The sequence below is a fragment of the Mauremys reevesii genome, linkage group 1 (assembly GCF_016161935.1).
Source record: "Mauremys reevesii isolate NIE-2019 linkage group 1, ASM1616193v1, whole genome shotgun sequence".
Lineage (NCBI taxonomy): Eukaryota > Metazoa > Chordata > Testudines > Geoemydidae > Mauremys > Mauremys reevesii.
The window spans coordinates 31,956,145-31,981,857 of record NC_052623.1 but is presented as its reverse complement, the minus strand read 5'-3'; positions in this window follow the sequence as shown (position 1 = coordinate 31,981,857).

Sequence of the window (25,713 nt, the reverse complement as noted above, 5' to 3'; positions counted from 1 at the left end):
GATAGAATCAGAATAGATAGAAGAGAGTGATGAGATGAAGAGCACAAGTGGTGTGTGTGAGGATGAAACACTTAGGACAGATTTTTAAAGGTATTTTGGCCCCTACGGATAGGTGCCTAGTGGGACTTTCAAAAGCATCTCATTTATCAAGAAAAGACAATGACTGGAGCTGAATGAAATTCATAGTCATAGTGGACAAGCCACTCAGCATGAGCTCCCAGTGCAATATGGTGGCAAAAAGAGCGAATGCAATCCATGGATACATAAACAGGGGAGTAGTGAGTAGGAGTACAGAAATGGTTTTACCTCTGTATATAGCATTTGTGAAAGTAGTGTGGCAAAGTCCCGTCTCAGTCTCCCCAGCCTCTGCTGTTTTTAGCTCTGGTGAGACCGGCTAGGGTAATGCAGTCCCCCTCAGGACTCAGGGGAAGTCTGTTCCCTGTCTTCTCACCAGTCTTAAATAAAGTATTTTTTACCCTGCCTTGTAGGAGAGCGTCCTGCCGCTCTGCCTGGGGAGGCTTGCTGCTTCAACACTCCTGGTAGCCAGGCTCCTTCTTTCTCTGCTTTCCCCCCCTTCCTTCCTCCCAGGAAGGGGTTTAAAAAGGTCTCAGGCAGCTCCAAGTTGGAACCAGCTGATCCTCCTCAGCTGATTCTAATTTGCTACCTTGGTAACCCTTTCTCAGCTGAACCTGCTTGACCTGTAGTTGCCTCTCAGTTGATAAGGAGGAGGGCCTTTTAACCCTCTGGGACTGACTCCTCCCCCCCCCCCCCCGGCAACTGTCTGTCCTGATTTTATCACACATCCCCCCCCGCTCAACACTAAACAGTGTACCCTTGAAAGGCCATCCGCGTGCCATGCTTGATTCCAGACCTATGTTGTACTCTGAAGTGGAAGGGTTGTAGCGACAGGAACCACCTGGTCATTTCTCTTTGTTTTGGTGCATCCACTTCAGGGGAGCATGGTCCGTGACAAGGGTAGACTTCCGTCCGAGTAGGTAATAGCGAAGACTTTCAATGGCCCACTTTACGGCCAGGCATTCCTTTTCAACTCCCTGGGCAGGAGTTTCCTACTGAGGAACAGGACGGTGTTCTTCCACTCCAACCAGTTGTGAAAGCACCGCCCCAACCCAACTTCTGAGGCATCCGTTTGCAAGATAAACTCCTTCTCCCAGTCTGGAGCTACCAGCACTGGGTCAGTGCAATCTGCAAATGCCTCCTCAGCCGCGCGACCATTTCACTATATCTGGGCCACGTCAGTTAGCGGGCATGCCCTGGTGGCGAAGTGGGGATGAACCCAGGAATGCTCTGACCTGTTTCTTCCGGACAGGTCGGGGCCAATTCTGTTGCCTCTAACTTGTTGAGCTGGGGCTTTACCACACCTCTCCCACTATATATCCAAGGTATTTGGCTTCTGCTAGCCCAATTGCGCATTTGGAGGATTTGCAGTCAGCCCTGCCTTCCTCAAGGTGTCCAGGACTGCTTCCACCTTCCCCAATCCGGACTATGGATAACAGTTTGTCCATGAGTCGTTGGAAGGTGGCAGGAGCCCCATGTAAAGGAGGACAGTGTATTGATACAGTCCTCTGGAGTTGCCAGTCGGTCAATTAGCTCATCTATCCAATCAAATTGGGACACCTCATTCAGTTTCCGGAAGTCATTGCAAAACCTCATACTGCCATCCGGCTTAGGTACTAGGACCACTGGGCTTGACCATTGGCTATGAGACTCTTCAATGACCCTAACTTCAACATTTTCCTGACTTCTGACTTGATCTCTTCTCTTTTCGCCCCGGGGGATATGGCTTTACATTCACCTTCACTCCAGGCTCTGTGAGGATGTGATGGTGAACCTCAGTAGTCCTGCCTGGCTTTTCTGAGAACACGTCAATCATGTGGATCACCTCCGCTCGTTGGTCAGAGGTCAATTCTGGGGATATTCCCACTTGGCCAGGCAGGTTGCTCTCGGGAGGGTGACCCTATAGTGACCACATGCACTTCTCTGTCTTGCCAAGGTTTCAACAGGTTCACATGATAGATTTGTCCCAGCTTCCGGCGTCCGGCTGTCGGACTTTTGTATCGACCTCTCCAACGGCTTCTATTACCTCGTATGGCCCCTGCCATCTGGCCATACCATCACCCGATCTCCCACCTGGAATTTTCATTGTAATATGTTTGTTGGGCCCCTTGTGCTCTCTCCATGTGTTCCCGCACTATGGGAGTGACTTGGGCTATCCTGTCTTTCATCTGCAACACATGCTATATAACAGTTGTGTCCCAGTTCCTCCCATCCCAGCTCACCACCTTTCATATCATGTTCTTCAAGGATGATAGACTGATGTCCTTAGGGTCCTTATGTGGAGCATTGCATAGATCCTTCATTAATTTAGACACAAAGGGAGTTCCTTGATCTGTCAGGATCTCTTTGGGTATTCCACTCTAGTGAAAATTTGGATTAATTCTTTAGCTATGGTCTTGGGCACCACCAGTATGTGCTGATGGATCTTTCTAACGCCCCTACTAGGTCCATAGCTATCCGCTCAAAAGGGGACTTCATAATCGAGAGGGTACCAAAGGTGCCCTGCCGGGTCGGGGGTAACTACTGGCATTCTGGACAGGAGGCACAATATCGTCGGACCGCTGCATATATTCCAGGCCAAAAACCTCTGTAGAATTCGGTCCAGGGTTTTTTATCCCTAGATGTACAAATGGCTGTGAGCTAGCTCCATCACGCCCTCTGATGTTTCTGTGGTACTAGGAGCTGTTCCACGACTTGCTCTTGAATCGGGACAACACGGTACAGCAGATCCTTCTTGATCATATAATACGGCCCTGGGCCCTGGCTCTCCCTTCCACAGGGACCCCATTCACCTCCACTACTTCTTTGCGAATGTTCTGGTATACTGGATCATTGGCCTGATCCTGTCCAAAATTCTCTAGTGAAGTTCCAAGTTGCCCAAACTCAGAGGGTTCTATCTCCCCCTCTTCAGGGGAGGTCTGAACTGAACTGGGCCAGGCCTACCCCAACCTCCTGCCTAGTTCTCCCCTACAAGTATAGGCTTCTGATTCTGGGCCAAGATGCCTCCTCTTATCTGCCCTCCTTTCAGTCTTCCTGGTTTTCCCAGGGGCGAGAATAAGTCCTGGGCAAATTCTTGGAAGGCTGGGGGTGCTAACTGTGAGGCCACCCCATTGCTCTCTGGGGTGTTATCTTCTTCTGACTCCTCTCCAGGAAGTAGACTACCAAACCCTGGGAAGTCTCCCCCTATGAGGACTGGGTAGGGGAGTTCGGGACCACCCCGCCATCACCTTAGTGACCTCTATTTTCACTCGGATGGTCGGATAGTAATTTACATCCCCATGGACACAGGATATGATAGTTGATCATACCCGACCAGCTTTCCCGAGACCAGCGTGACTGCACTTCCTGAGTCTACTAACGGTGGTCTTTATACCATTCATTTTAACTTGCCTAGTATATCTATGAGGGACCATCGCTACTCCTACTAGGCTTATCAGGTCACATGACTCTTCTAGATTTCCCAGGTCGATTGCATGGGCTCCTCTAGGTTTGGGCATTGGGCAGCTATATGCCCTATCTCTCCACATGCATAGCATCGGTACCCTCCTCGGGGCAGCCCCTTAATTTTTGGGGGGTGGGCCCCTACCCCCCCTCTCTCCCAGTCCCCAGGTCCCTCCGAGTACTTTGGCTGCTCTTCGTCCTCCTTCTTCCCTGCCATAGTTGGCCTGGAGCTATGGCAGCCCTTGCCCCTTGAGTACCTCCTGCCTCCTATCCTGGCGCCTCCTTTCCCAGTGGTCCGAGAGAGTTCCTGTGCTGCTAGACGTCTCTCTACAGGGCAACTAGCTCATCATAGGAGGAGGGATCACCTGTCCACAACTATGGTTTCCACGACTTCCTCCGGCCGGCGGGTCGGGGGCAGCCACTTCCGGGCCAGATGGATCAGGTCAAACAGCTGGGACCTCGGGGCTTTGTTGGCTCAGTATTTCCACTCATGGAACCTCTGCTATAGCTGCCGTCACGCCAGACATTGCCAGGATCTCCGCCTTTAGCTGGGAGTAATCGAAGCTGCTTCTGTTGCCATATCAAAATACGCTTTCTGTGCCTCCCCACACAGAAAAGGTGCCAGGATACTGGCCCACTGGTCTTTCATCATCCACTGTCATCTTCTGTAAGTAGTGGCTGGCGTGCAGGGGCGAGTCCCATGTGGTCAGGGCCTTTAGCTGGTTCACAACCTCATGCAAGGTGGCTCGATCCTGAGCCGCCTGGCTCATCAGGAGTTGATTTGTCTCCTGCTGCATTCTGGGCAGACATCTGCACCCTGGTAGCTTCACTACATCTTCCATTTTTTGGGGGGCTTTTTTTGCCCCCCCCCGTTTGTTGCACAAAGTCTCACTCAAATCCCACCCCTGACACCCCCAGCCTCTGCTGTTTTTAGCTCTGGTGAGACCGGCTAGGGTAATGCAGTCCCCCTCAGGACTCAGGGGAAGTCTGTTCCCTGTCTTCTCACCAGTCTTAAATAAAGTATTTTTTACCCTGCCATGTAGGAGAGCGTCCTGCCACTCTGCCTGGGGAGGCTTGCTGCTTCAACACTCCTGGTAGCCAGGCTCCTTCTCTCTCTGCTTTGAACCAGCTGATCCCTCAGCTGATTCTAATTTGCTACCTTGATAACCCTTTCTCAGCTGAACCTGCTTGACCTGTAGTTGCCTCTCAGTTGATAAGGAGGAGGGCCTTTTAACCCTCTGGGACTGACTCCTCCCCCCCCCCCTCTGGCAACTGTCTGTCCTGAGTTTATCACAGTAGCTAATAGGGATAATCATTGAATGGGGTTGTTTCCAGTGGGATTCGATCAGGATTGATATTAGACCTGACACTAATTCAATAGTTTCATCAGTGATCTGAAATTAAATATAAAATCGCTTCCTATAACATTTGTGGATGACACAAAGAAATCACAATGAGGACAGGGAAGTCAGAGAGATTGATCTGGGTCACTTAGTAAAACTGGTCCTATCCAAACAAAATACATTTTAATACAGCCAAATGCAAAGTTCTACATCCAGGAACAAGGAATGGTGACCATACCTATAGAATGAGGTAGTGTATCCTCAAAAGCAAAGACTCTGAAAAGGATTTAGGAGTTAGTGGACAAGCAACTCAGCATGTGCTCCCAGTGCAATGCTGTGGAAAAAAAGGCTAGTGTGATCCTGGGATGTGTAAACAGAGAAGTAGTAGTAGAGAGGTGGTTTTACCTACATCCATGACACTGATAAGACCAATACTATGTACACTTCTGGGTGTCCGAATTTTTAAAAAGATGCTGCAAAATTGGAGAGGGTGCAGAGAAAAGCCACACAAATTATTTGAGTGCTGGAGAAAATGCTGTACACGGAAAGATTCATAGAGCTCAATCTCTTTCGCTTATCAAAAATAAGACTCAGAAGTGATTTGATTACCATATATACTGGTAAGTAACTTCAAAGGGAAAAATACCAGGTACTAAAAAGCTCGTTAAGCTAGCGGAGAAAGGCATAACATGAACCAATGACAGGAAGCTGAAGCAAGACAAATTCAAAGTAGAGACAGTGCACAGATTGTTCACAGTGAAAGTGATTAATCACTGGAACTACCAGAGAAGTGGCAGATTCTCTTGATGTCGTCAGATTAAGGCTGGGTGCTTTTCTATTTTAGTCAAACACAAGTACAGGAGGACAAACTAGATGATCTAATGGTCCCATTCTGGCCTTAAACTGTATGAATTTATGAAATCAGAATTTCTATCCCAGGGGAAACTTCATTATTTCAATTGTTATTCATTCCAAATCAGAATATTAGTATTCCAAAGATATTTTTTAAAATGTCAATTCAGAAATGTCAGAATGTTCTGTTTGGACATTTTTGATTAAACTGAAACATTCTGACATTCCTAAAATAGAAACATTTGGTTTTGCATTGTTGAATTCACTTGAAAGGCTTTGTTTCAATTCAGTTTGACATCAAACAATATTACCCTATTATGGCACACTGCCTCCTGGGATTTGCAGTTTGGAAACTTGATTCCCCCTCCCACTCCCCACCCCCGCCTTCTTCCCTCTAACTGGGCTCCCTGGCCAGACTACATTTCCCATGATGCACTGATGGCCACAGTCATGATTCACCTAGCAGCTTGGTGAGGGGGAGTCCATGTTGCATCATGGGAAATGTAATACCCCAGGGAGCCCAGGCCACAGGAGAGAATGGTGGCATCAAGTATAACTCATGAGGAAATGCAGCACAATAGGGAAATTAAGTTTAATATTGAACAGGCTCAAAGAAATGTTACGGATCAGTTCCACAAAAGGAAATATTCTGTTTTGGAACAAACCCACCCAAAATGGCATAGTTTGTTTTGATTTTCCATCAGATAAAATTGAAAACCTTTGGCTATAATAAAAATTTCCTGTGGAAAATTTTAATTTTATGGAAACTGCATTTTCTGTCAGAAAATTATTCCAGTGGAAAATTGCTGTGGAAAATAAATCAGATTGATTATGACCTAACCAGTGGTCAGATGAAGACACATAGATTTTTAAGGTTAGAAATAAGGCTGGTAAAAAAAAATTCCCATTAAAAAAAACCCAGAAAATTTGTTTTTTGATTATATGAAATATTTTACAAAAATATTCAGTTTTTCATTAGAAAACTGATTTTTTTTTTTAGGTTTCATTAGAAAAAAATTAGTTTTTCTAGTTTTGTTTTTTGTTGAAAAGGCAACATATTCCATTGAAAATTTGAATGAAAATAATAATGTTTAGGTTTTCATCAGAATTTTCTCCAGGGGAAAAAAACATTCTCACCAGCTCTAGCTAAAGGGAACTGCTCCGATCATCTGGTTTGACTTCCTGCTTAATACAGGCCAGACAATTTCAGCAGTAATTCCTAAGGGCATTTCCAAACTTCTTCCACTGATTATTGCTTTGATGCCAATGTGTCTAAAGAAATTTAATGTTGTGTTGAAATTATTAAGGGAGTTAATAGTCATGAAAAATACAGCTTCAAAAAGCAGATGAATTGGCTGTTTTTTCTTAAAACTATGAAGAAGAAAAGCACCCAAACCACAGTATATGTTCACAAAAGAAGATATATAAAAAATCTTTAACTATAGTAGCATTAGAAGATGCTGTTATAATGTTCTTAACAATGTGCTCCCTACTGATCAGGGAGGAGGGACAGAAATTCATAGTAGTTCCATGTTGCTAGAAACCAACAGGATTTTAAAAGAAGAAAATGCTTGAAGACTCATGAACTACTAGACTTACATTTCTCTGTACTTTGACTATATCACTGGTCTCCTTAAGCTCAGAGCCTCACAGACTGTGCTGTTTACTAAAAAACCTGCAAGGGATTTAGGTCCACATTCTGATTACACTTAAAAACAATTTTACACTAGTGTAATTCCATTAACTTTCATGGAGCCACCCCTAATTTACCCTTAAGTAAGTGAGGTCAAATAGAGTCCTTAGATCTTGATATTTTATCCTACCATTAGAGGGGTAGCTGTGTTAGTCTGGATCTGTAAAAGCAGCAAAGAGGCCTGTGGCACCTTATAGACTAACAGACATATTGGAGCATGAGCTTTCGTGGGTTAATACCCACTTCGTCGGATGAATGACATGTCTTCATGACATGCATCCGACGAAGTGGGTATTCACCCACGAAAGCTCATGCTCCAATACGTCTGTTAGTCTATAAGGTGCCACAGGACTCTTTGCTATCCTACCATTTTAGCCTCTGGATTCATTTGGGCAGACAAATTGTGTTTCCATTGCAAGTCTTTTTTTATTTTGAATTGTCCCAGGCAGCTAAGGAGGGTGGAGAGAAGATGGAAACTATTAAGATCCGTATGTTTTATACATTTCCTTTTTTGGGGCGAGGGGTTGTTGAAGGAGATGTTATTGATAAAATAAAAATAAAGCGGGTCACACAGCAGAATGTTGTCAAGAAATATGGCAGCTGTAGTTTAGAATCCATCCAATGTGTTTCATATACACAGCAATCATAGTTAGCAGCAGAAATAGAAATCCTGTTCAGAATCTGAGGTTCACAAGAAAAGGTTTTCAAATATTAAGGCTGGTGGCTTATAGACTGGGACTCAGGAGCTCTAGATTCATTTCCCAGCTTTGTCACAGACTTTCTGTGTGGCCTTGGGCAAATTAATTAATCTCTCTAATGGTACTTCCCTGTATCATAGATACTGTGAGAGTGAATTCATTAATGTTTCTGAGGTACACTAGATTGAGTGCCATGAAAAAATACCTATAAAAATAAATCCAACGTTTGGATGCTAGCCTGACAATTTTAATGTGTTGCTCCTTTAATGTATTTATTATATTCAGATCATTCTAATCTGTTTTTAAAAAAGCCTCCAGTGATGGGGACTCCACAACCTCTCTTGGTAACCTTTTCCACTACTTAACGAGCCTTATAGTTAGAAAGCTTTTCCTAATATCTAAATTAAATCTCACTTGCTGCAGATTAAGTCCATTAGTTCATGTCATACCTTCAGTGGTCATGGAAAACAATTGATTGCTGTCTTCTTTGTAACAGCCCTTAACATATTTGAAGAGAGACATCAGCTTCCCCCCCAGTCTTCTTTTCTCAAGACTAAACATGCCAATTTTTTTAACTTTTCCTCAGTTTTTGTTGCTGTCCTTTAGTCCCTATCCAGTTTGTTCACATCTTTCTTAGAGTGTGGCACCCAGAACTGGACACAGTACTCCAGCTGAGATCTCACCAGTGTCAAGTAAAGTGGAACAATTACCTTCTGTGTCTTGTGTCTCAATACTATGTGCATGTGATGGGGTGTACCAGCCCCACACTGGGCAAGAAGGGGTTAACCCCATACTGTGCTCACCACTGCTGGGTATACTCCAGCTGGAGCCTCAGTATAAAAGGGAGCAGCCTAGCTTAGTTGGAGCTGACCGCCAAAGAGAGAGGACACCGATTGCAAGCTCCCTCTCAGGAGTTGTGAGAGCCCCAGATTGCGGAGGCCAAGCACATGAGGCCTGGGTGGATATCCAGCTGCCTGCGGAAGCCCGAGAGGGGACGGAGTAGCTGGGACTTTCACAAGCTGATGACCCCAGATGCCTGGGAGACCTGTGGACAGCATTGCAGGAAAGCAGGGTAGGCAGTAACCCAGGGGAACTAGACATTGATCTGGTTGTGAAACAAGCGGATCTCTGCTGACCTAGTGGTGAATCTATTTCCTGCTATCAGGGCCCTGGGTTGGGACTCAGTGGAGCAGGGAAGACCCGGGTCTGCCTACCCTGGTCACCACCCACTCTGGCCATTAGGCTACATAGCCTTGATTAGGAGGGCAGCCATATTGACTCTGGCAATTAGGCCATGCAGCTCTGTATAGGAGGACCACCTATTTGACCCTGACCATTAGACCACACTGCCCTGAGGCTAAGGGCGGTCACTCAAATTCAGCCATAGGACTATACTGCCCCTCCAGCTACTCAAAGGGTGATGGGGGTGTACCAGCCCTGTGACAGTGCACCCCTATTTATTTGATTGTATTTATGATGTATGCTACATGGTTATAAAGAGTTGACTCCTGTTGGAGCTCCTTTCACATCTGGAGGCACCAGGCAATGGCTTTAGATAACTCAGTCACTGGTACTTAGACAATTCAGAGACCTTACTGCTTTGAAGCCTATCCCCAAACCCTCTTCTCCCTGCCCCCAGTAGGGTGCATAACCCAGTTTGACTGTGTTCAGGAGAAGGACTTACAAAGGGGTCCCTGGAAGTACAGAGAGAGAGAGGGGCAGTATCTGCAGGGAAGCAGATGAAAGCCTAGTCCTCAGAAGAGGGCATACCTAGGATAAGTTGGATCTGGCTAAGCTTTGATAAGAAAACTAAAATTTAGTTAAAATAAGGTATGTGGGGGTGGGGGCTCCTGTGTTGTTTTAATGTTTTTCTCTGATTGCTCTGTTCCTATGGATAAATTATATATTTTGAAGAAAGTGTTCTCAATCACTGCATTTACCTACTGATCACAATGCCTGAAGGGACATCTCTTGCAGGCGCAAAACCGAGTTGGGCATGCTGAGGAACCATGCTTGGTAAACATGGGTGCTGTTGCTGAGAGACCTGGTCTGTCAATAGGAAAATCATGAGATTCTACCCCAGGACAGGAATAGGCAGAGGCCTAATATCTGAGGGAGTGCACTCCAGAGAAACCCGTACAAGATCAAAGGTGCAGCTTACCTTGTAACCATGACAGCAAACATCTGTAGCAATATTTTGTTGTGGTTGACATTTTGCGTCATCTGTAAATGGAGGGCAGTCCTAAACGGATGTTATTTTGAAGACATCTTGGAACTGTCTACGGTTATAAAACCTAATTTAGTTTAGCCAGGCTTTTCCTGTAAAAGATCAGTAGAACAATTATTGTAGTGTTAAGTTAAAAAGTTTACACAGGAAATTTTTTTTTAAAGTTGACATTATTTAGCACTGGTGTGTAAACCATATTGGGGCATGAAGTTCATCTGTCTCCTTAGAAACGGTCTAGGATCCACTTTAGAGGGTGATGATGGCTCACTAGTCAATGAGTCCCAGAGTTTCCAGGGTAACAAATTGGCTGACAGCCTGTGTTTGCGCATATTGTCTCCTAAGCAACCTGAGCATCACCCACTGAAGAATTGCTAGGACAGGGCACCAAATTGTCCATGAAGGATACATCTGTCTCCATGGCAACAAACATTGCCAAATGAAACTGCTACATTTCTTCACATACATAGTTTCCTAAAACTTTAACAAAATGTGTCTTGACCCTTCCTTCCCCTTGGTTCTTCAAATGACTTGAGGGGAGCCAACTAGGACCTCCCAATTTTGCTGCTTGCTCCATCAGCTAAGTGCTCTTGGGATTCCTTCCAAGACCTTTTCCCACTCAGCTTCCCAAGAACTCAGTTCAACTCCAGGCTTTGTCACTCATGTATCTGGAATACAGCAGTGTTACGCTGAATTGATCGGACTCAAACTTGAGGGGAGGGGGAAGTGGATGCAGGGTACATCACAGTTCCAAAGTTACACAGAAACCCTCTGCCTTTAGATACATTACACATCTCATTGCATTTACTATAGACGGCATCACACATTTTTGGATTGCCTTGGTTACTTTTCAGGAATCAATCCCTGTGCAGCATGGTTCAACTTTCTCTTTACCTCATCTGCATTCCTAACCTATTTTGTGCATTGTTATCTAGTTCATAGTAAATAGTTCCCTTGGTGTGTTCTCCCTCTTACCATAGTTGGCTCAGACATTCTGTCTTCTTAGCCTACTGACCTATTTACTTACCTTATTTAGCACAAGCATTCAGTTTTCAGCCTAATGATCTGTTTACCTTCCTGATTCTATCCTCCAGGAAATGAGGCCTCCCTCCAGGTGTTATCTACTCATGTCAGGCCAGACCTCAACTACAAGTGCTGGTTTAAAGGACCATTCAGGTAAAGACCCAGGTAGGATGTGAGATGACTAAATTCCTCCTGGATTATGAATTCTTTGGAGCAGGGTCCATCTCTTGAATGTCTGGAAAGTGCCAAGCACATCATGGGGGCTGCCATTAACATGTCTGAATAATAAGACAAGTAAGGTCACTATTCTTGACCCTCTTAACTTGGTCCTCAAATGCATAATGTGAATCCAAGTTCCCCTGTCATAAGCACATTTTCCCCAGAGTACACCTCTACCCCGATATAACACAACCCGATATAACACAAATTCGGATATAATGCAGTAAAGCAGAGCTCTGGGGGGGTGGAGCCATGCACTCCAGCAGATCAAAAAAGGTTTGATATAACGTGGTTTCACCTATAACGCAGTAAGTTTTTTTGCTCCCGAGGACAGTGTTATATTGGGGTAGAGGTGTATGTGTCCCAGAGCATCACTGTGACAACTTAAAAACCTGTGCTGTGGATTCCCAGCCTATGATTTGAATGAAATACAGCAACCATTAGCAACAGGAAAGTAATCTATATATCTATATCTTGGGAACCAGCCAGTCCAATATTCAGTGCTTCTGGAACTATCCAAATCTGTTTCCCTGTTCTACCCTACCACGTAAAAGCAAATCACCTATGATCTTAATTAGTTTTTAGTGATTACATCTGTTCTAATAATTGACTCATTATTGCAACAATACAGCACTTGTAAGAGCTCCCACTTCATCTCAAAGCCTTAGCCCAAAGAAAAATAACCACAAGTAAAAGAAAGCAAAATGTATTAAAACAAAAGGAGACCCTTCCACAAACGGCTTGACAATCTTTACTGCCCTCGGGGTCTCCAGAAATCCCCATGTATAGTGGAAGGACAAAACAGGCATATTTGTCATGGAACCAAGCACTTCAATACAGCAGGAGACAGAAACTTTTCCCAAAGCACAATCCTTTCCCCTTTCAAGTGAATTTCAAAACTCCCACGGTGTTAAGTGGAAGCAGGGGAAGAATTTGGATTCTTTCCTATGATAGTGAATATGCATTACTGAAGAATATTATAAGCCATGAGTTTGAAAAACATCACACACTTATGTTTGTTAATGATAGGTATTGTATTGGAGAACTACACAACCACCTTATTCTGACAGTGCCAGGTGGAACATTCATTCAAGTTAAATAACTTCATATTCATGACCCTTAGCCTCTCAGCCTTAGGCAGCAGAGCTGAATGTGCTATTTTCAATAGAATCCAAGCTTCCACTGCCTAGAGGACATCTTTCAGATAGCAACAATAATACTAATTAGGGCTGTCAAGCGATTAAATAAATTGTGATTAATCACACTGTTAAACAATAATAGAATACTATTTAAATATTTTGGATGTTTTCTACATTTTCAAATATACTGATTTCAATTACAACATAGAATACAAAGTGTACAGTGTTCACTTAATATTTATTTTTGATTACACGTATTTGCACTGTAAAAAAAACAAAAGAAATGGCATTTTTCAATTCACCTAATACAAGTGCTGTAGTGCAATCTCTTTATCATGAAAGTTGAACTTACAAATGTAGAATTATATACAAAAAAACTTGTATTCAAAAAATAAAACTGTGTCAAATTTTAGAGCCTGCAAGTCCACTCAGTCCTACTTCTTGTTCAGCCAATCGCTCAGACAAACAAGTTTGTTTACATTTGCAGGAGATAATGCTGCCTGCTTCTCATTTATAATGTCACCTGAAAGCAAGAACAAGCATTCTCATGGCACTGTTTTAGCCGGTGTCGCAAGATATTTATGTGCCAGATGCACTAAAGATTCACATGTCCCTTCATGCTTCAACCACCATTCCAGAAGACATGCATCCATGCTGATGATGGGTTCTGCTTGATAATAATCCAAAGCAGTGCAGACAGACGCATGTTCATTTTCATCATCTGAATCAGATGCCACCAGCACAAGGTTGATTTTTTTTTTGATGGTTCGGGGTCTGTAGTTTCTGCATCGGAGTGTTGCTCTTTTAAGACTTCTGAAAGCATGTTCTACACCTCATCCCTCTCAGATTTTGGAAGGCACTTCAGATTCTTAAACCTTGGGTCAAGTGCAGTAGCTATCTTTAGAAATCTCACATTGGTACTTTCTTTGTGTTTTGTGAAATCTGCAGTGAAAGTGTTCTTAAAATGAACAATATGTGCTGGGTAATCATCCAAGACTGCTATAACGTGAAATATATGGCAGAATGCGGGTAAAATACAGAGCAGGGTGTAGTAAGTGCAGGCCCTGATAAAGGCCCAGTATGAGGCCTGAGGCCTGAACTAAAGTAATGGTCAAGACCTTGCTAACATAAAGCAAAGTTAAGCTGTGAGCCAGAGGTAGGCCCTGCTCACAGAAGCTGGCACGAAAAGGGCTGATGCTGCATAAACATATATTCACCTAGCATAAATATAGCACTAGAACACACTATACTGAAACATTCCATAGATAACAGGAGGACAGGCCGACCCATCCCAATGACAGGGGCAAAAGGGTAAAATGATGGATAGAGTTGTTTTGTTCGAACCAACATGTACAAGGTAGAAGGTGGTGCCTTAATACGTAGAAGGGTTGTAACTTGCTACGTAGAGGGGTTGCACCTCAATACGTCAGGTGTGATGTGTAACTTGTTTGTATCTGTGTATAAGAATGCATCCTTGGGGAGGTGCCTTTTGTCCAGCCTAGGGGGCAGTGGAAATCCCGCCACTGACTGAGCTGAGTCCATTGTCAGGGAGTACATATGTACTGGCTAGCTGCACCTTAGCAGCACCTTGGACTACGTTTGCCGGGGAGCCGGAGGCTGTACTTTTTTCGACAATAAACCTGGCCGACGTGCCTTCGTACCTTACTAGACTTTGTGGTTATTGGGGGTTCTCATCGGGTCTGCTGGGTCAGCTATCTTCGAAGAGCTGGGGCAGCACACAGAGGGAACACACGCACGCAGCTGAGTGATATCAACATTGGAGAGAGCAGAGCACCACACCGGTACGGCTCTGACAACACAGGGGACATACAATTCTCCCCCAAAGAGTTCAGTCACAAATTGAATTAACGCTTTTTTTTAATGAGCGTCATCAGCATGGAAGCATGTCCTCTGGAATGGTGGCCGAAGCATGAAGGGGCATACGAATGTTTAGCATATCTGGCACGTAAATATCTTGCAATGCCGGCTACAAAAGTGCCATGCAAATGCCTGTTTGCACTTTCTGGTAACATTGTAAATAAGAAGAAGGCAGCATTATCTCCCTTAAATGTAAACAAATTTGTTTGTCTTAGCGATTGGCTGAACAAGAAGTAGGACTGAGTGGACATGTAGGCTCTGAAGTTTTACATTGTTTTGTTTTTGAGTGCAGTCATGTAGCAAAAAAAATCTACATTTGTAAGTTGCACTTTCATGACAAAGAGATTGCACTACAGTACAATGAGGTGAATTGAAAAATACTATTTCTTTTGTTTATCATTTTTACAGGGCAAATATTTTAAAGCAAAAATAATATACACTTTGATTTCAATCACAACACAGAATACAATATATATGAAAATGTAGAAAAACACCCAAAATATGTAATATATTTCAAATGGTATTCTATTATTTAACAGTGCAATTAAAACTGCGATTGCAATTAATTCTTTTGAGTTAATTGCGTGAGTTAACTGCGATTAATCGACAGCCCTAATACTCATGAACAATTAAAGCAAAGTAGGGGATTCACTGGCTCAACTAAAATTGCTAGTTGGACCTGGCTTTCCTTTGTCTTATTCTTGATCAGACCTGCTCGTGCTTCAATATCTGCTTGGTGTCCCAGAACTTTGAAAACATTTAACTAAATCACCTTCAGAATCCAACTAGGAAGCAGGTGTTATCTCTGTTTTGTTGCTAGGAATACTGAATGCAGAGGTCAAGTCACCAGCTGGTGGTTAAAGTCACACAAAAAGTCAGTGACAAAGCTAGGATTTGAATTCAGGAGAACTTTCTTGGTTGCTAGTGTCATGCTTAATCTGCTAGAGCATGCTGCCCAGTTAAAGCAGTTTGACTGAGTCACTGCTAAAGAGCTTTAGCTAGGGAACAAAACGCCAAATGCAAACTCTCTCTCTCCTGACTACATTTAAGGAGGTTTCTTGGGGATTTAGGCTAGTCTGGAATCCACATTTCCAAGTGAACCAGCCAATGGAGTTTATGGGGTCTAATCTGTAGCCTGAACACTCTAAACTGCACAACATTTGCATAGCCCTACTACATAATTTAGATGCTAAAATCCCACCTCTGTGTGCTTAAATGGCCAGCTATTATCAGAATTCAAATATCTCTTGAAAGCACCTCCGGTTTGAGGACAAATACAGGGCAAAGCAAAAGCCTAGTAGTATTTTATATTTAGAAATTTTATGTCTACTCTTTGTGGTCAACAATCCCAAATGTATCTAGTTGGTCAGTCAGTACAGGTTAGTAGGTAGCATTCTTATGTCTGGGCCTAAAGGTCTTTGAGGGCTTGAACCAGGACTTGGTCTCATCCCCTGTGCTGGCACTGCAATAAGGAACTGGAAGGAAATGGATGCACTTAGTGATGCTGCCATTTGGGTAAGATGTCAAAAGCCAAGGTTCTTTTACATGCTTCCCAGGATGCACAAACCAGGGAACCCAGGCAACCCATCGTGTCTGGCCCCAGCACTCTTACCGAAGTAATATCAGGATTGTTTTACCCCACTCTCACAAGCCAGCTGTGTGGGCTAAGCTGCTGAGTCTCCATGTCTAGCGTACCTGCAAAGGAGGGCAACCCAGAGGATTCAGGGGGCCTGGGGTCTTCGGCAGCGGGGGCCCCGCTTCGGTGGTAATTCGGTGGCGGGGGGTCCTTCCACTCCGGGACCCGCCACCAAAGTGCCCCGAAGACCCGCAGCTGGGGCTCCCCACCGCCGAATTACCGCCGAAGACCTGGCACTTTGGCGGCGGGTCCCACTTCAGCGGTAATTCGGTGGCAGGGGGTCCTTCTGCCCTGGAGCAGAAGGACCCCCTGCTGCTGAAGACCCGGAGCGGAAGAAGCTCTGGGGGCCCAGGCCCCACAAGAGTTTTCCGAGGCCCCCGGAGCGAGTGAAGGACCCTGCTCCAGGGCCCCCGAAAAACTCTCATGGGGGCCCCTGTGGGGCCCAGGGAAAATTGCCCTACTTGCCCCCCCGGGCGGCCCTGCTGCAAAGGAAGCTTTTCTTTGATGTTTTTACCGTAGAAGAGAGCAGTTGCGGTGCTGCTTGATGGCGCTAGCAGTGGCTGTGAAAGCTATTGTTGTACAGTACCATGCGCAAGAGCCCTTCTTTAATGCTGCTCGGTAAAGTAGTTTTCATTTACAGCTGCTGCAGGTCTGTGCAATGATGAGTTTCTTGTCTTCTCTACAAAGTGGATTTCAGCAGTTACACTGCATCTCTGAACCACCCTGCTACATTTTCTGACAGAGCCATCCTATCTCGGCAGTTCAGATGGTTTGCCTTGTAACTTTAGTCCCTTTCTCTGTGTATCCTGCATCCTCTTATCTGATCTGATAAAGTTTTCATTATTTTTCTCTTTTCTCAGTAAATTTCACCCCGATCTTACATTGTAATAAATTCCACTTCCTTGCTTTTTTTTTACATAAAACAAATAATGGCTTGGTGGGTTGTTTTATTTTTTTTAATTTTCTTTTAACAGCTAGCAATTTGGGGAGAAAGTAGAGAGGGGGGATGTTGAAATTACGCAGAGACAGAGGAGAAATTTCAACTACATCACAAATCCATTGTGTAGTTTGGGTTACCTCTGCTCAGGACAGGGCTGTGACTAGGACAGCTGCAATACTCAGGTACATCGACAGGGCTGTTAGGTGCAATGGGCTACCCACCTCCACGAGATTTGAAGGGGTTAAGTGGTCAGGTAGGCCAATTAACTGCCCAGGCTGCACCTGAGGAGGAGCCAGGGCGAAGGGATTGATTAAATGAAGCTTAGCTGGACAAGAACTGGTGGGGTTTGTATAAAGCCCAGGAGCTGGACGTTGAATGAGGTTGTAGTCCCTTCCTGGGGAGAAGTGTTTGGAGGCTTCAGAGGCAGGTAGCCTGCAGCTACTCCTTAAAAGGAGGGAGTTTGGGCTGGCAAACCCAGAGGGGAGGCAGGAAAGGCTCTGGGGGAAAGCAGCAAAGTATAGGATAGGGCAGATCTTTGCTGCTGAAGTGAGGGCCCTTGTGCTGGAGCCCAGAGTAGAAGCTGGGTCTGGATTCCCCTGCTTGCTGGGTGGGGGAGAAGAGAGATGTCACTGGTGGGGCAGTGAACTGGAAGACTGCCTGGGTCATAGGTGCCAACTTTCCCTGGCGCCGGTGGGTGCTCACGCCCCCCTTGCCCCAGGCCCCACCCCACCTTGACTCCACCCTTTCCCTGCTCCTGCCCCCTCTCCCTATTGGACCCCTTCCCCAAATCCCCACCCCAGCCCCGCCTCTTCCCCGAGCACGCTGTGGTCCCCCTCCTCCCCCCTCCCTCGCAGCCCTGCGAAACAGCTGTTTCGTGTCACAAGCGCTGGGAGCTGGGGGGGGAAGTGAGCGCGCAGTGTGCTCAGGGGAGGAAGCGGAGGTGGAGAAGAGGCGGAGGTGAGCTGGGTGGGGGGGCAGGGATCTGCCAGTGGGTGCAGAGCATCCACCAATTTTTCCCCATGGGTGTTCCAGCCCCAGAGCACCCAAGGAGTCAGCACCCATGGCCTGGGTCACTGCAGGAGTGCCTGAGTCAGGGCAGCAGGGGTGAGGGCTGCCTGATGGTGTGGGTGGAAAGAGACTTTGAAAGACTACCCTGGAGGGGAAACCACTTAGTGACCAGGCTGGAGGGCTGAGTCACAAAGAGGCAATAGCAGCTCCTGGTGCAAGAGGGGATCCAGGGTGAGAGAAAAAGATGGGTGGCAAGACTGCCAAAGGAGGGTGCATCCCCTGGAAGGAGCTAATGCACAGATTGGCCAGGAGGTGGTGCCATTGTGGTGGGTGTACACTATGAAGCCTGGTCTACACTAGGCGTTTAAACCGGTTTTAGGAGCGTAAAACCGATTTAACGCCACAACCGTCCACACTAGGAGGCACCTTATATCGATTTTAATGGCTCTTTAAACCGGTTTCTGTACTCCTCCCTAACGAGAGGAGTAACGCTAGTATCGGTATTAACATATCGGATTAGGGTTAGTGTGGACGCTGATCGACGGCATTGGCCTCCGGGAGCTATCCCACAGTGCACCAGTGACCGCTCTGGACCGCAATCTGAACTCGGATGCAGTGGTCAGGTAGACAGGAAAAGCCCCGCGAACTTTTGAATATTTCCTGTTTGCCCAGCGTGGAGCTCCGATCAGCACGGGTGGCGATGCAGTCCGAAATCAAAATAAAAAGAGCTCCAGCACGGACCATGCGGATGTGATCGCTGTAAGGGCAGGCAAATCCGTTCTATCAGCGCTCCGTTACAGAAGATGAAATTCAGAATCCTTTTTTAAAAATCTCCAGACAGACGCCATAGCAGGGACTCAGCGCACTGCAGCGTGACAAGCGTAACGGAAAGCCAAAGAATCAAATGGACGCTCATGGACTGGAGGACTGAAGCTATCCCACAGTTCCTGCAGCCTCCGAAAAGTATTTGCATTCTTGGCTGAGCTCCAAATGCTTCTAGGGTCAAACACAGTGTCCGCGGTGGGTCAGGGCATAGCTTGGCAATCTACTCACCCCCCACACACACCCCCAGAAGCGAAAGGGAAAACAATCCTCTGACTCTTTTACATGTCACCCTATCTTTACTGATTGCTGCAGAGAGATGCGATGGTGCAGCACTCAACACCAACATCCTTGCTCCCCCCACGCTATGGCTGGCTGATGGTACAATACGACTGGTACCAGTCCTCATCATCAGCCTATTGGCACATGGGGCAGTGCAAAAGGACTGGTAACCATACCAACTTGCTTGGGACAGGTCAATCAAGGTCGCCTGGTCCTAATTTTTCCTGGTAGATGGTACAGTATGGCTGATAACCATTGTCGTCATAGCAACAGGGGGCTGAGCTCCATCAGCCCCCACCCTTCATGTGTAAAGAAAAGATTCAAGTGCCCCTGAACTAGCAGAGAGATGCTGGGCTCCTCTCCTACACACTCCTTACTGTCCTGTCTGGACTATCATAGCAGCTGGAGGCTGCCTTCCACTCATATCTCACTAACAAGTCACTGTGTCTATTCCTGCATTCTTTATTACTTCATCACACAAGTGGGGGGACAATGCTACGGTAGCCCAGGAAGGCTGAGGGAAGAACGGAATCAACAGGTGGGGTTGTTGCAGGAGCACCCCCTGTGAATAGCATACAGCTCATAATTTCTGCAGGATCTGACACAGAGCAGCTGTGCTCTCTGGTTCTCTGATACAGCGGTTCTCTAGTACACTTGCCCATATTCTAGGCAGGACTGATTCTATTTTTAGATACCAAAAAGGAGGGATTGACTCAGGGAGTCATTCCCAATTTTGGCTTTTGCGCCCCTGGCTAAGAGCAGCCAGGGGCACTTATGACAGCAGCAAATGGAACAGTGCAAAAGGACTGGTAGCCATGCCCATCTTATTACCAATTTATGGTATGGTAGATGGTACAGTATGGCTGATAACCATCTCTGCTATCATGCAAAAGCAAAAGCATGCTGCTGTGTAGCGCTGCTGAATCGCCTCTGTCAGCAGCATCTAGTACACATACGGTGACAGTCACAAAAAGCAAAACAGGCTCCATGATTGCCATGCTATGGCATCTGCCAGGGCAATCCAGGGAAAAAAGCCGCGAAATGCTTGTCTGCCGTTGCTTTCCCAGAGGAAGGAGTGACTGACGACATTTACCCAGAACCACCCGCGACAATGATTATTGCTCCATCAGGCACTGGGATCTCAACCCGGAAATGCCAAGGGGCGGGGGAGGCTGCGGGAACTATGGGATAGCTACGGGATAGCTACCCACAGTGCAACGCTCCAGAAATCGACGCTAGCCTCGGACCATGGACGCACACCACCGATTTAATGTGTTTAGTGTGGCCGCGCGCACTCGATTTTATAAAATCTGTTTTACAAAACCGGTTTATGCAAATTCGGAATAGTCCCGTAGTGTAGACGTACCCTGACAGAGGGTAAAAATATATAGCACCTGGCTGTGCTCTGCTAGGCTCTGTTGTCCAAGCATGTTGTTCCTGTCTCTCCAAACTTCTCGTGGTGTTATTGAGGTACCACTATTGTGTTTAGAGCTCAATAGAAGATGAGACAGGGCTAAATTCAGAGAGGAGTTTGTGTGTGTGTAACTTACACAATCCCTAGACTTCATTAAGCCTTATCTACATTGGGGATTTGCCCTGATTAAGGCAGCAGCTACCACTACGTTGGTACAAACCCAGAGTGTAGAGAAGCCCAGCAGTGGTGGAGCTTTCCCAGGAGTGCAAATCACAGCTTTCCTTGTCTGCACCTGGAGTTTACACTGGCACAGCTACCTCAGGGGACGGGGGAGGATACTGACAGCTGGCACCAGAGCAAATACACAAAGTAGACAAAACAAGCCTTTATCTTGCAGACTTGCCTCACAATCTTTAATGTATTTATACTTAACACCCCTGTGAGGTAGGGAAGTGCTATTATCCCCTTGCAAAGCAGGCCCAAGCTTCTCCTGAGACTACAATGTGTGTTCAGAAAGCCATTTCAGGAATCTAGCCTGGTTTGCTATTCAGGTGAGAAGGTACAAGCAAGTGAAGCACTGGGACCACAACACATCACTTAATTTAGATCTCAAATCTCCACAGTGGCCCTTAACTCAATATTCTTCTCTCCCTGTGTACGCAGCCTGTGAGTCAAGATCGGAGAGGAGAATTTTAACCAACAATTCTGTGCACTAACGGATTAGTCAAATGTCCCTGTGGAGATCTGCATTATCCATCATTAATGGCTTACACTTTCCATGAGGAATGCGTATGGGGATGCAGAGTAGCAGCACTATATGGTATCCAGCACGCTTAAAAAAAAAAAATTGGATCAGATTCTCAGCTGGTGTAAATCAGTGGAGCTCCATTGGCTTCTGTTGTGCTATACTGATTTACACTAATTGAGGATCAGGCCCATTGTGTCTTGCTTTGGACCCAATCCTGCACAGCTCTGATGTGGACTATTAGGCACAGACATGCAAGGTAAAGAGTGATGAAGAGGGCAGGAGGAGCATAGGGGAACCTGATCTCTGATTAAGAAGAGCACAGTTGATCAGCCCCGCCCCCCCCACTACTGCCTAGTATCTGGAGTAAGACTGAAGAGGGAAGCAGATAGGTAAATGCCTTATTTGCAGGCTTTGAACTCTGCTTATCTGTGTCTCTTCAGACACACCCACTCGTAGCTTGCATCCCAATCCCCTCTGCTCTCTTGAAATAGAGTGAGACTTATTTTTCTGAAGTACAGTTGTCTTGTAATTACTATTAATTTGTATTCCAGTAGTGCCCGGGGGTTCTGAAATTACTTGGGGTCTCAGTGTACTAGGCCCCGTCCAAACAGAGACAGAGCGTACAATCTAAATAGGGAAGTGATGTGATGTTACTTGGCCAATGTCGTGCAGCAGGATAGTTCCAGAGATGGGACTGACTACAGTCCAATGAAATACCCCCGGTACTACACTTAAATACAGATTCAGAGTTTATAAAGCCAGAAGGAACCACTCTGATCATCTAGTCTGACCTGATCTATAACACAGACCATGTGATTCCGGGGATAATTCCTGTTTGCACTAGAGCACTTCTTCTAGAAAAATGTTCAATCTTGATATGCAAATTACCACCACAATGGTAAGTTGTTCCAATGGTTAACACTTACTGTTAAAATGTGCACCTTATTTCTAGCATGAGTTTGTCTAGCTTTGCCAGCTATTGGCGCTAGTTATACCTTTGTTTGCTAGACTAAAGAGCCCAGTATCAAATTGTGTTGGAAAACTATGATCAGGTCATTAACCTTCTCCTCCTTAAGATAAATAGATTGAGCTCCTTGAGTGTCTCACTATAAGGCATGTTTTCCAAGCTAGTAATCATTCTTGTGGCTCTTCTCTGAACCCTCTCCAATTTATCAGCATCTTTCTTGACCTATAGACACCAGAACTGGATGCAGTTTTCCAGTAGTGGTCGCATCAGAATCAAATACAGAAGCAATATAATCTCCCTACTATTATTCAATATTCCTCTCTTTATACATCCAAGATTTGCATTAATTCTTTCGGCCACAATATTATATTGGGAGCTCATGTTCAGCTGACTAACCCTTTTGCAGAGTCTCTGCTTCCTAGGATAATTCCCCCATCCTTTATAGCTTGTATTCTTTTTTCCCAGATTTATAACTTTACACTTGGCTGTGTAAAAGTGCATGTTTGTTTGCACTCAGTTTACCAAGCAATCCAGCTCACTCCGTACCAATGCACCATCCATGTTCCAGCACATATGGCTTCAGCAAAACTGAGTGGAGAGATGGGAACTAGGGCTGCTGCCGCACTCCTGGCTCAAAGTGGTTTCCATTATCTACAAGGTTTGCATGGCTGTCAGCCCTCCCCCCCACCAACTATAAACATTGTTCCAGCACCTTGGGCTGAAGCACACAAACTTTGTGTCTCCTCCCATGTTTTTTATGTACAGTAAATTGCAATGTATCGGGGGTAGCCGTGTACAACAGAGAGTCCAGTGGCACTTTAAAGACTAACAGATTTACTTGGGCATAAGCTTTCGTGGGTAAAAAACCCACTTCTTCAGCTGCACGGAGCGAAAGTTACAGATGCAGGCATTATTACACTGACACATGAAGAGAAGGGAGTTACCTTACAAGTGGAGAACCAGTGCTGACAGGGCCAAATCAATCAGGGTGGATGTAGTCCACTCCCAATAATTGACGAGGAGGTGTCAATACCAGGACAGAGAAAGTTGCTCTTGTACTGAGCCAGCCACTCCCAGTCCCAGCAACTACACACCACATGTGGGTTGGTGTTTCTGTGGTGTGGAATTGACACCTCCTCATCAGTTATTGGGAGTGGACTACATCCACCCTGACTGAATTGGCCCTGTCAATGCTGGTTCCCCACTTGTGAGGTAACTCCCTTATCTTCATGTATCAGTATAACAATGCCTGCATCTGTAACTTCAACTCCATGCATCTGAAGAAGTCGTTTTTTTACCCACGAAACTTATGTCCAAATAAATTGGTTAGTCTTTAAGATGCCACCGGACTCCTTTAAATTGCTATGGTTTGTCTTTCACATTTCAGCTTCACTTTTCATTGAATGTTCCTATCATGAAAAAGCAGCAAAGAATCCTGTGGCACCTTAGAGACTAACAGACGTTTTGCAGCATGAGCTTTCGTGGGTGAATACCCACTTCATCGGATGCAAGTAGTGGAAATTTCCAGGGGCAGGTATATATATGCAAGCAAAAAAATATATATACCTGCCCCTGAAATTTCCACTACTTGCATCCGACGCAAGGGTATTCACCACAAGCTCATGCTGCAAAACGTCTGTTAGTCTATAAGGTGCCACAGGATTCTTTGCTGCTTTTACAGATCCAGACTAACACGGCTACCCCTCTGATACCTATCATGAAACACATTACTATGGCACTATATTTGATGGTAGTGTTTGTATTTTGCTTGGTGCTTTCATATATCGATGCAAACCACACAGCTCCACAAGCATTTATCTCAGAACAAGAGAGAGAGATTTAAGAGCTCCTCTGCAGTAATCACAATATTCTGTGCTGATCTATAAATGAAACAGTGGGGGAATGGGGATGATGAGTGGTGCTTCCCTGTGGATTAGTACACAGCATCTGTGGAGAAAATGTGTTGCAAATGAGTAGAGGAGAAGAAACCTCAGCAAACAGGATGCTTTAATAACTGCTGTCTGACTTCTGTTGTTGCTGTTTTTGTTTGGTATGGGGAAAATCCTCAGCCTGAGTAGCTAGACCAGGGGCCAGATGGGGAGGAATCCTCCACCCAAGCAACAGAGAAGCTGCAGAGCAGGCTGTTGGCTGAATGGAAGCCCAGAAGCAGAAACAACCCATGTGGTGCTGATTGTTATGACTGGCACTAATCTATTAATTTAGGTGAAATAAAGGGCCCAAAGAGACAGAGGTTAACATGACTCTGTTATTGTCCAGCATTAAGCAGTGTTAAAAGAGGTTTGACATACAGAGACCTCAGCCTGCGTATTACCAAGGCAAGTACTATACAATTCATGTCAAAGGTGAGAAATGTATTGATTTAAACCACACCAGAGGAAAAGAAGTAAAACAAAACAAAAAGGATTGAAACTGAAATTGAGGGATGATGCAAAACATATAATTAACCCCCCTCCCCTAAATCTTTCTGAAGAAGGTGACTATTGGATAGAGTGTTTCATTCTACCAACCAGTCCTTCCTGCTGGATGTGACATTTTGGGGATCACCTAGACCAGTAAGGGGTTCTGGCACCACCTGCACTGTATTTTGGGGTTCCTCAACGTGGTGCTGCTATGGCTCAGATCTCTGACAGCAGTAGACTGCCCTCAAGCACAAGAAGTCACCTGGCTTCCACCAGCCCAGTTACTCCTTGGAGGATGATACCAAGAGCTTCCCCCCCAATCCTTCCTCCCTGAGTTCTTCACTACCAGACATTTGGACTTTTTCCCCTCTGGGTCATCACTCCCACAGGTATGCCCCCCCCCCGCCCCGTACCAGCTCACTTTGGGATGCACACTCCATATGCTTTGCACACCAAAGACCTGCTTGCGGATAGAAATAAAATTTGCTTAATAGAAAAACCACAGATTCAAAGTTGGAAGTAGTAACAGAGAACAAACATACTAGCTACTCAGAAAATGAACATAAAATGCAACCTCAGCTTTGTATTTTCATATTAGATAAAATCCCTTTTCTAATACAAGCCCCCTATTTGTCTTGTAATGGTTTCCCAGCTTACCTCCGACCCTTGGGAGAATCCACTGTTTCATGGACAGCTTCCCACTTAAAGGCTGCCCCTGAGTTTCTGGTTGAAAACTTTAGTTCCAAGCATAAAAGGCTTCCCTCTTGCCCTCCCCCCACTTTTTTCCCTTCTTCTCAGAGTATGGTGACTCCTGGTTATTCAGAGCAGGGGACATTCACTCTTGACTTAGCTAGGATATCTCCATGTGTTCCCATTAACTGTAATAGTTCA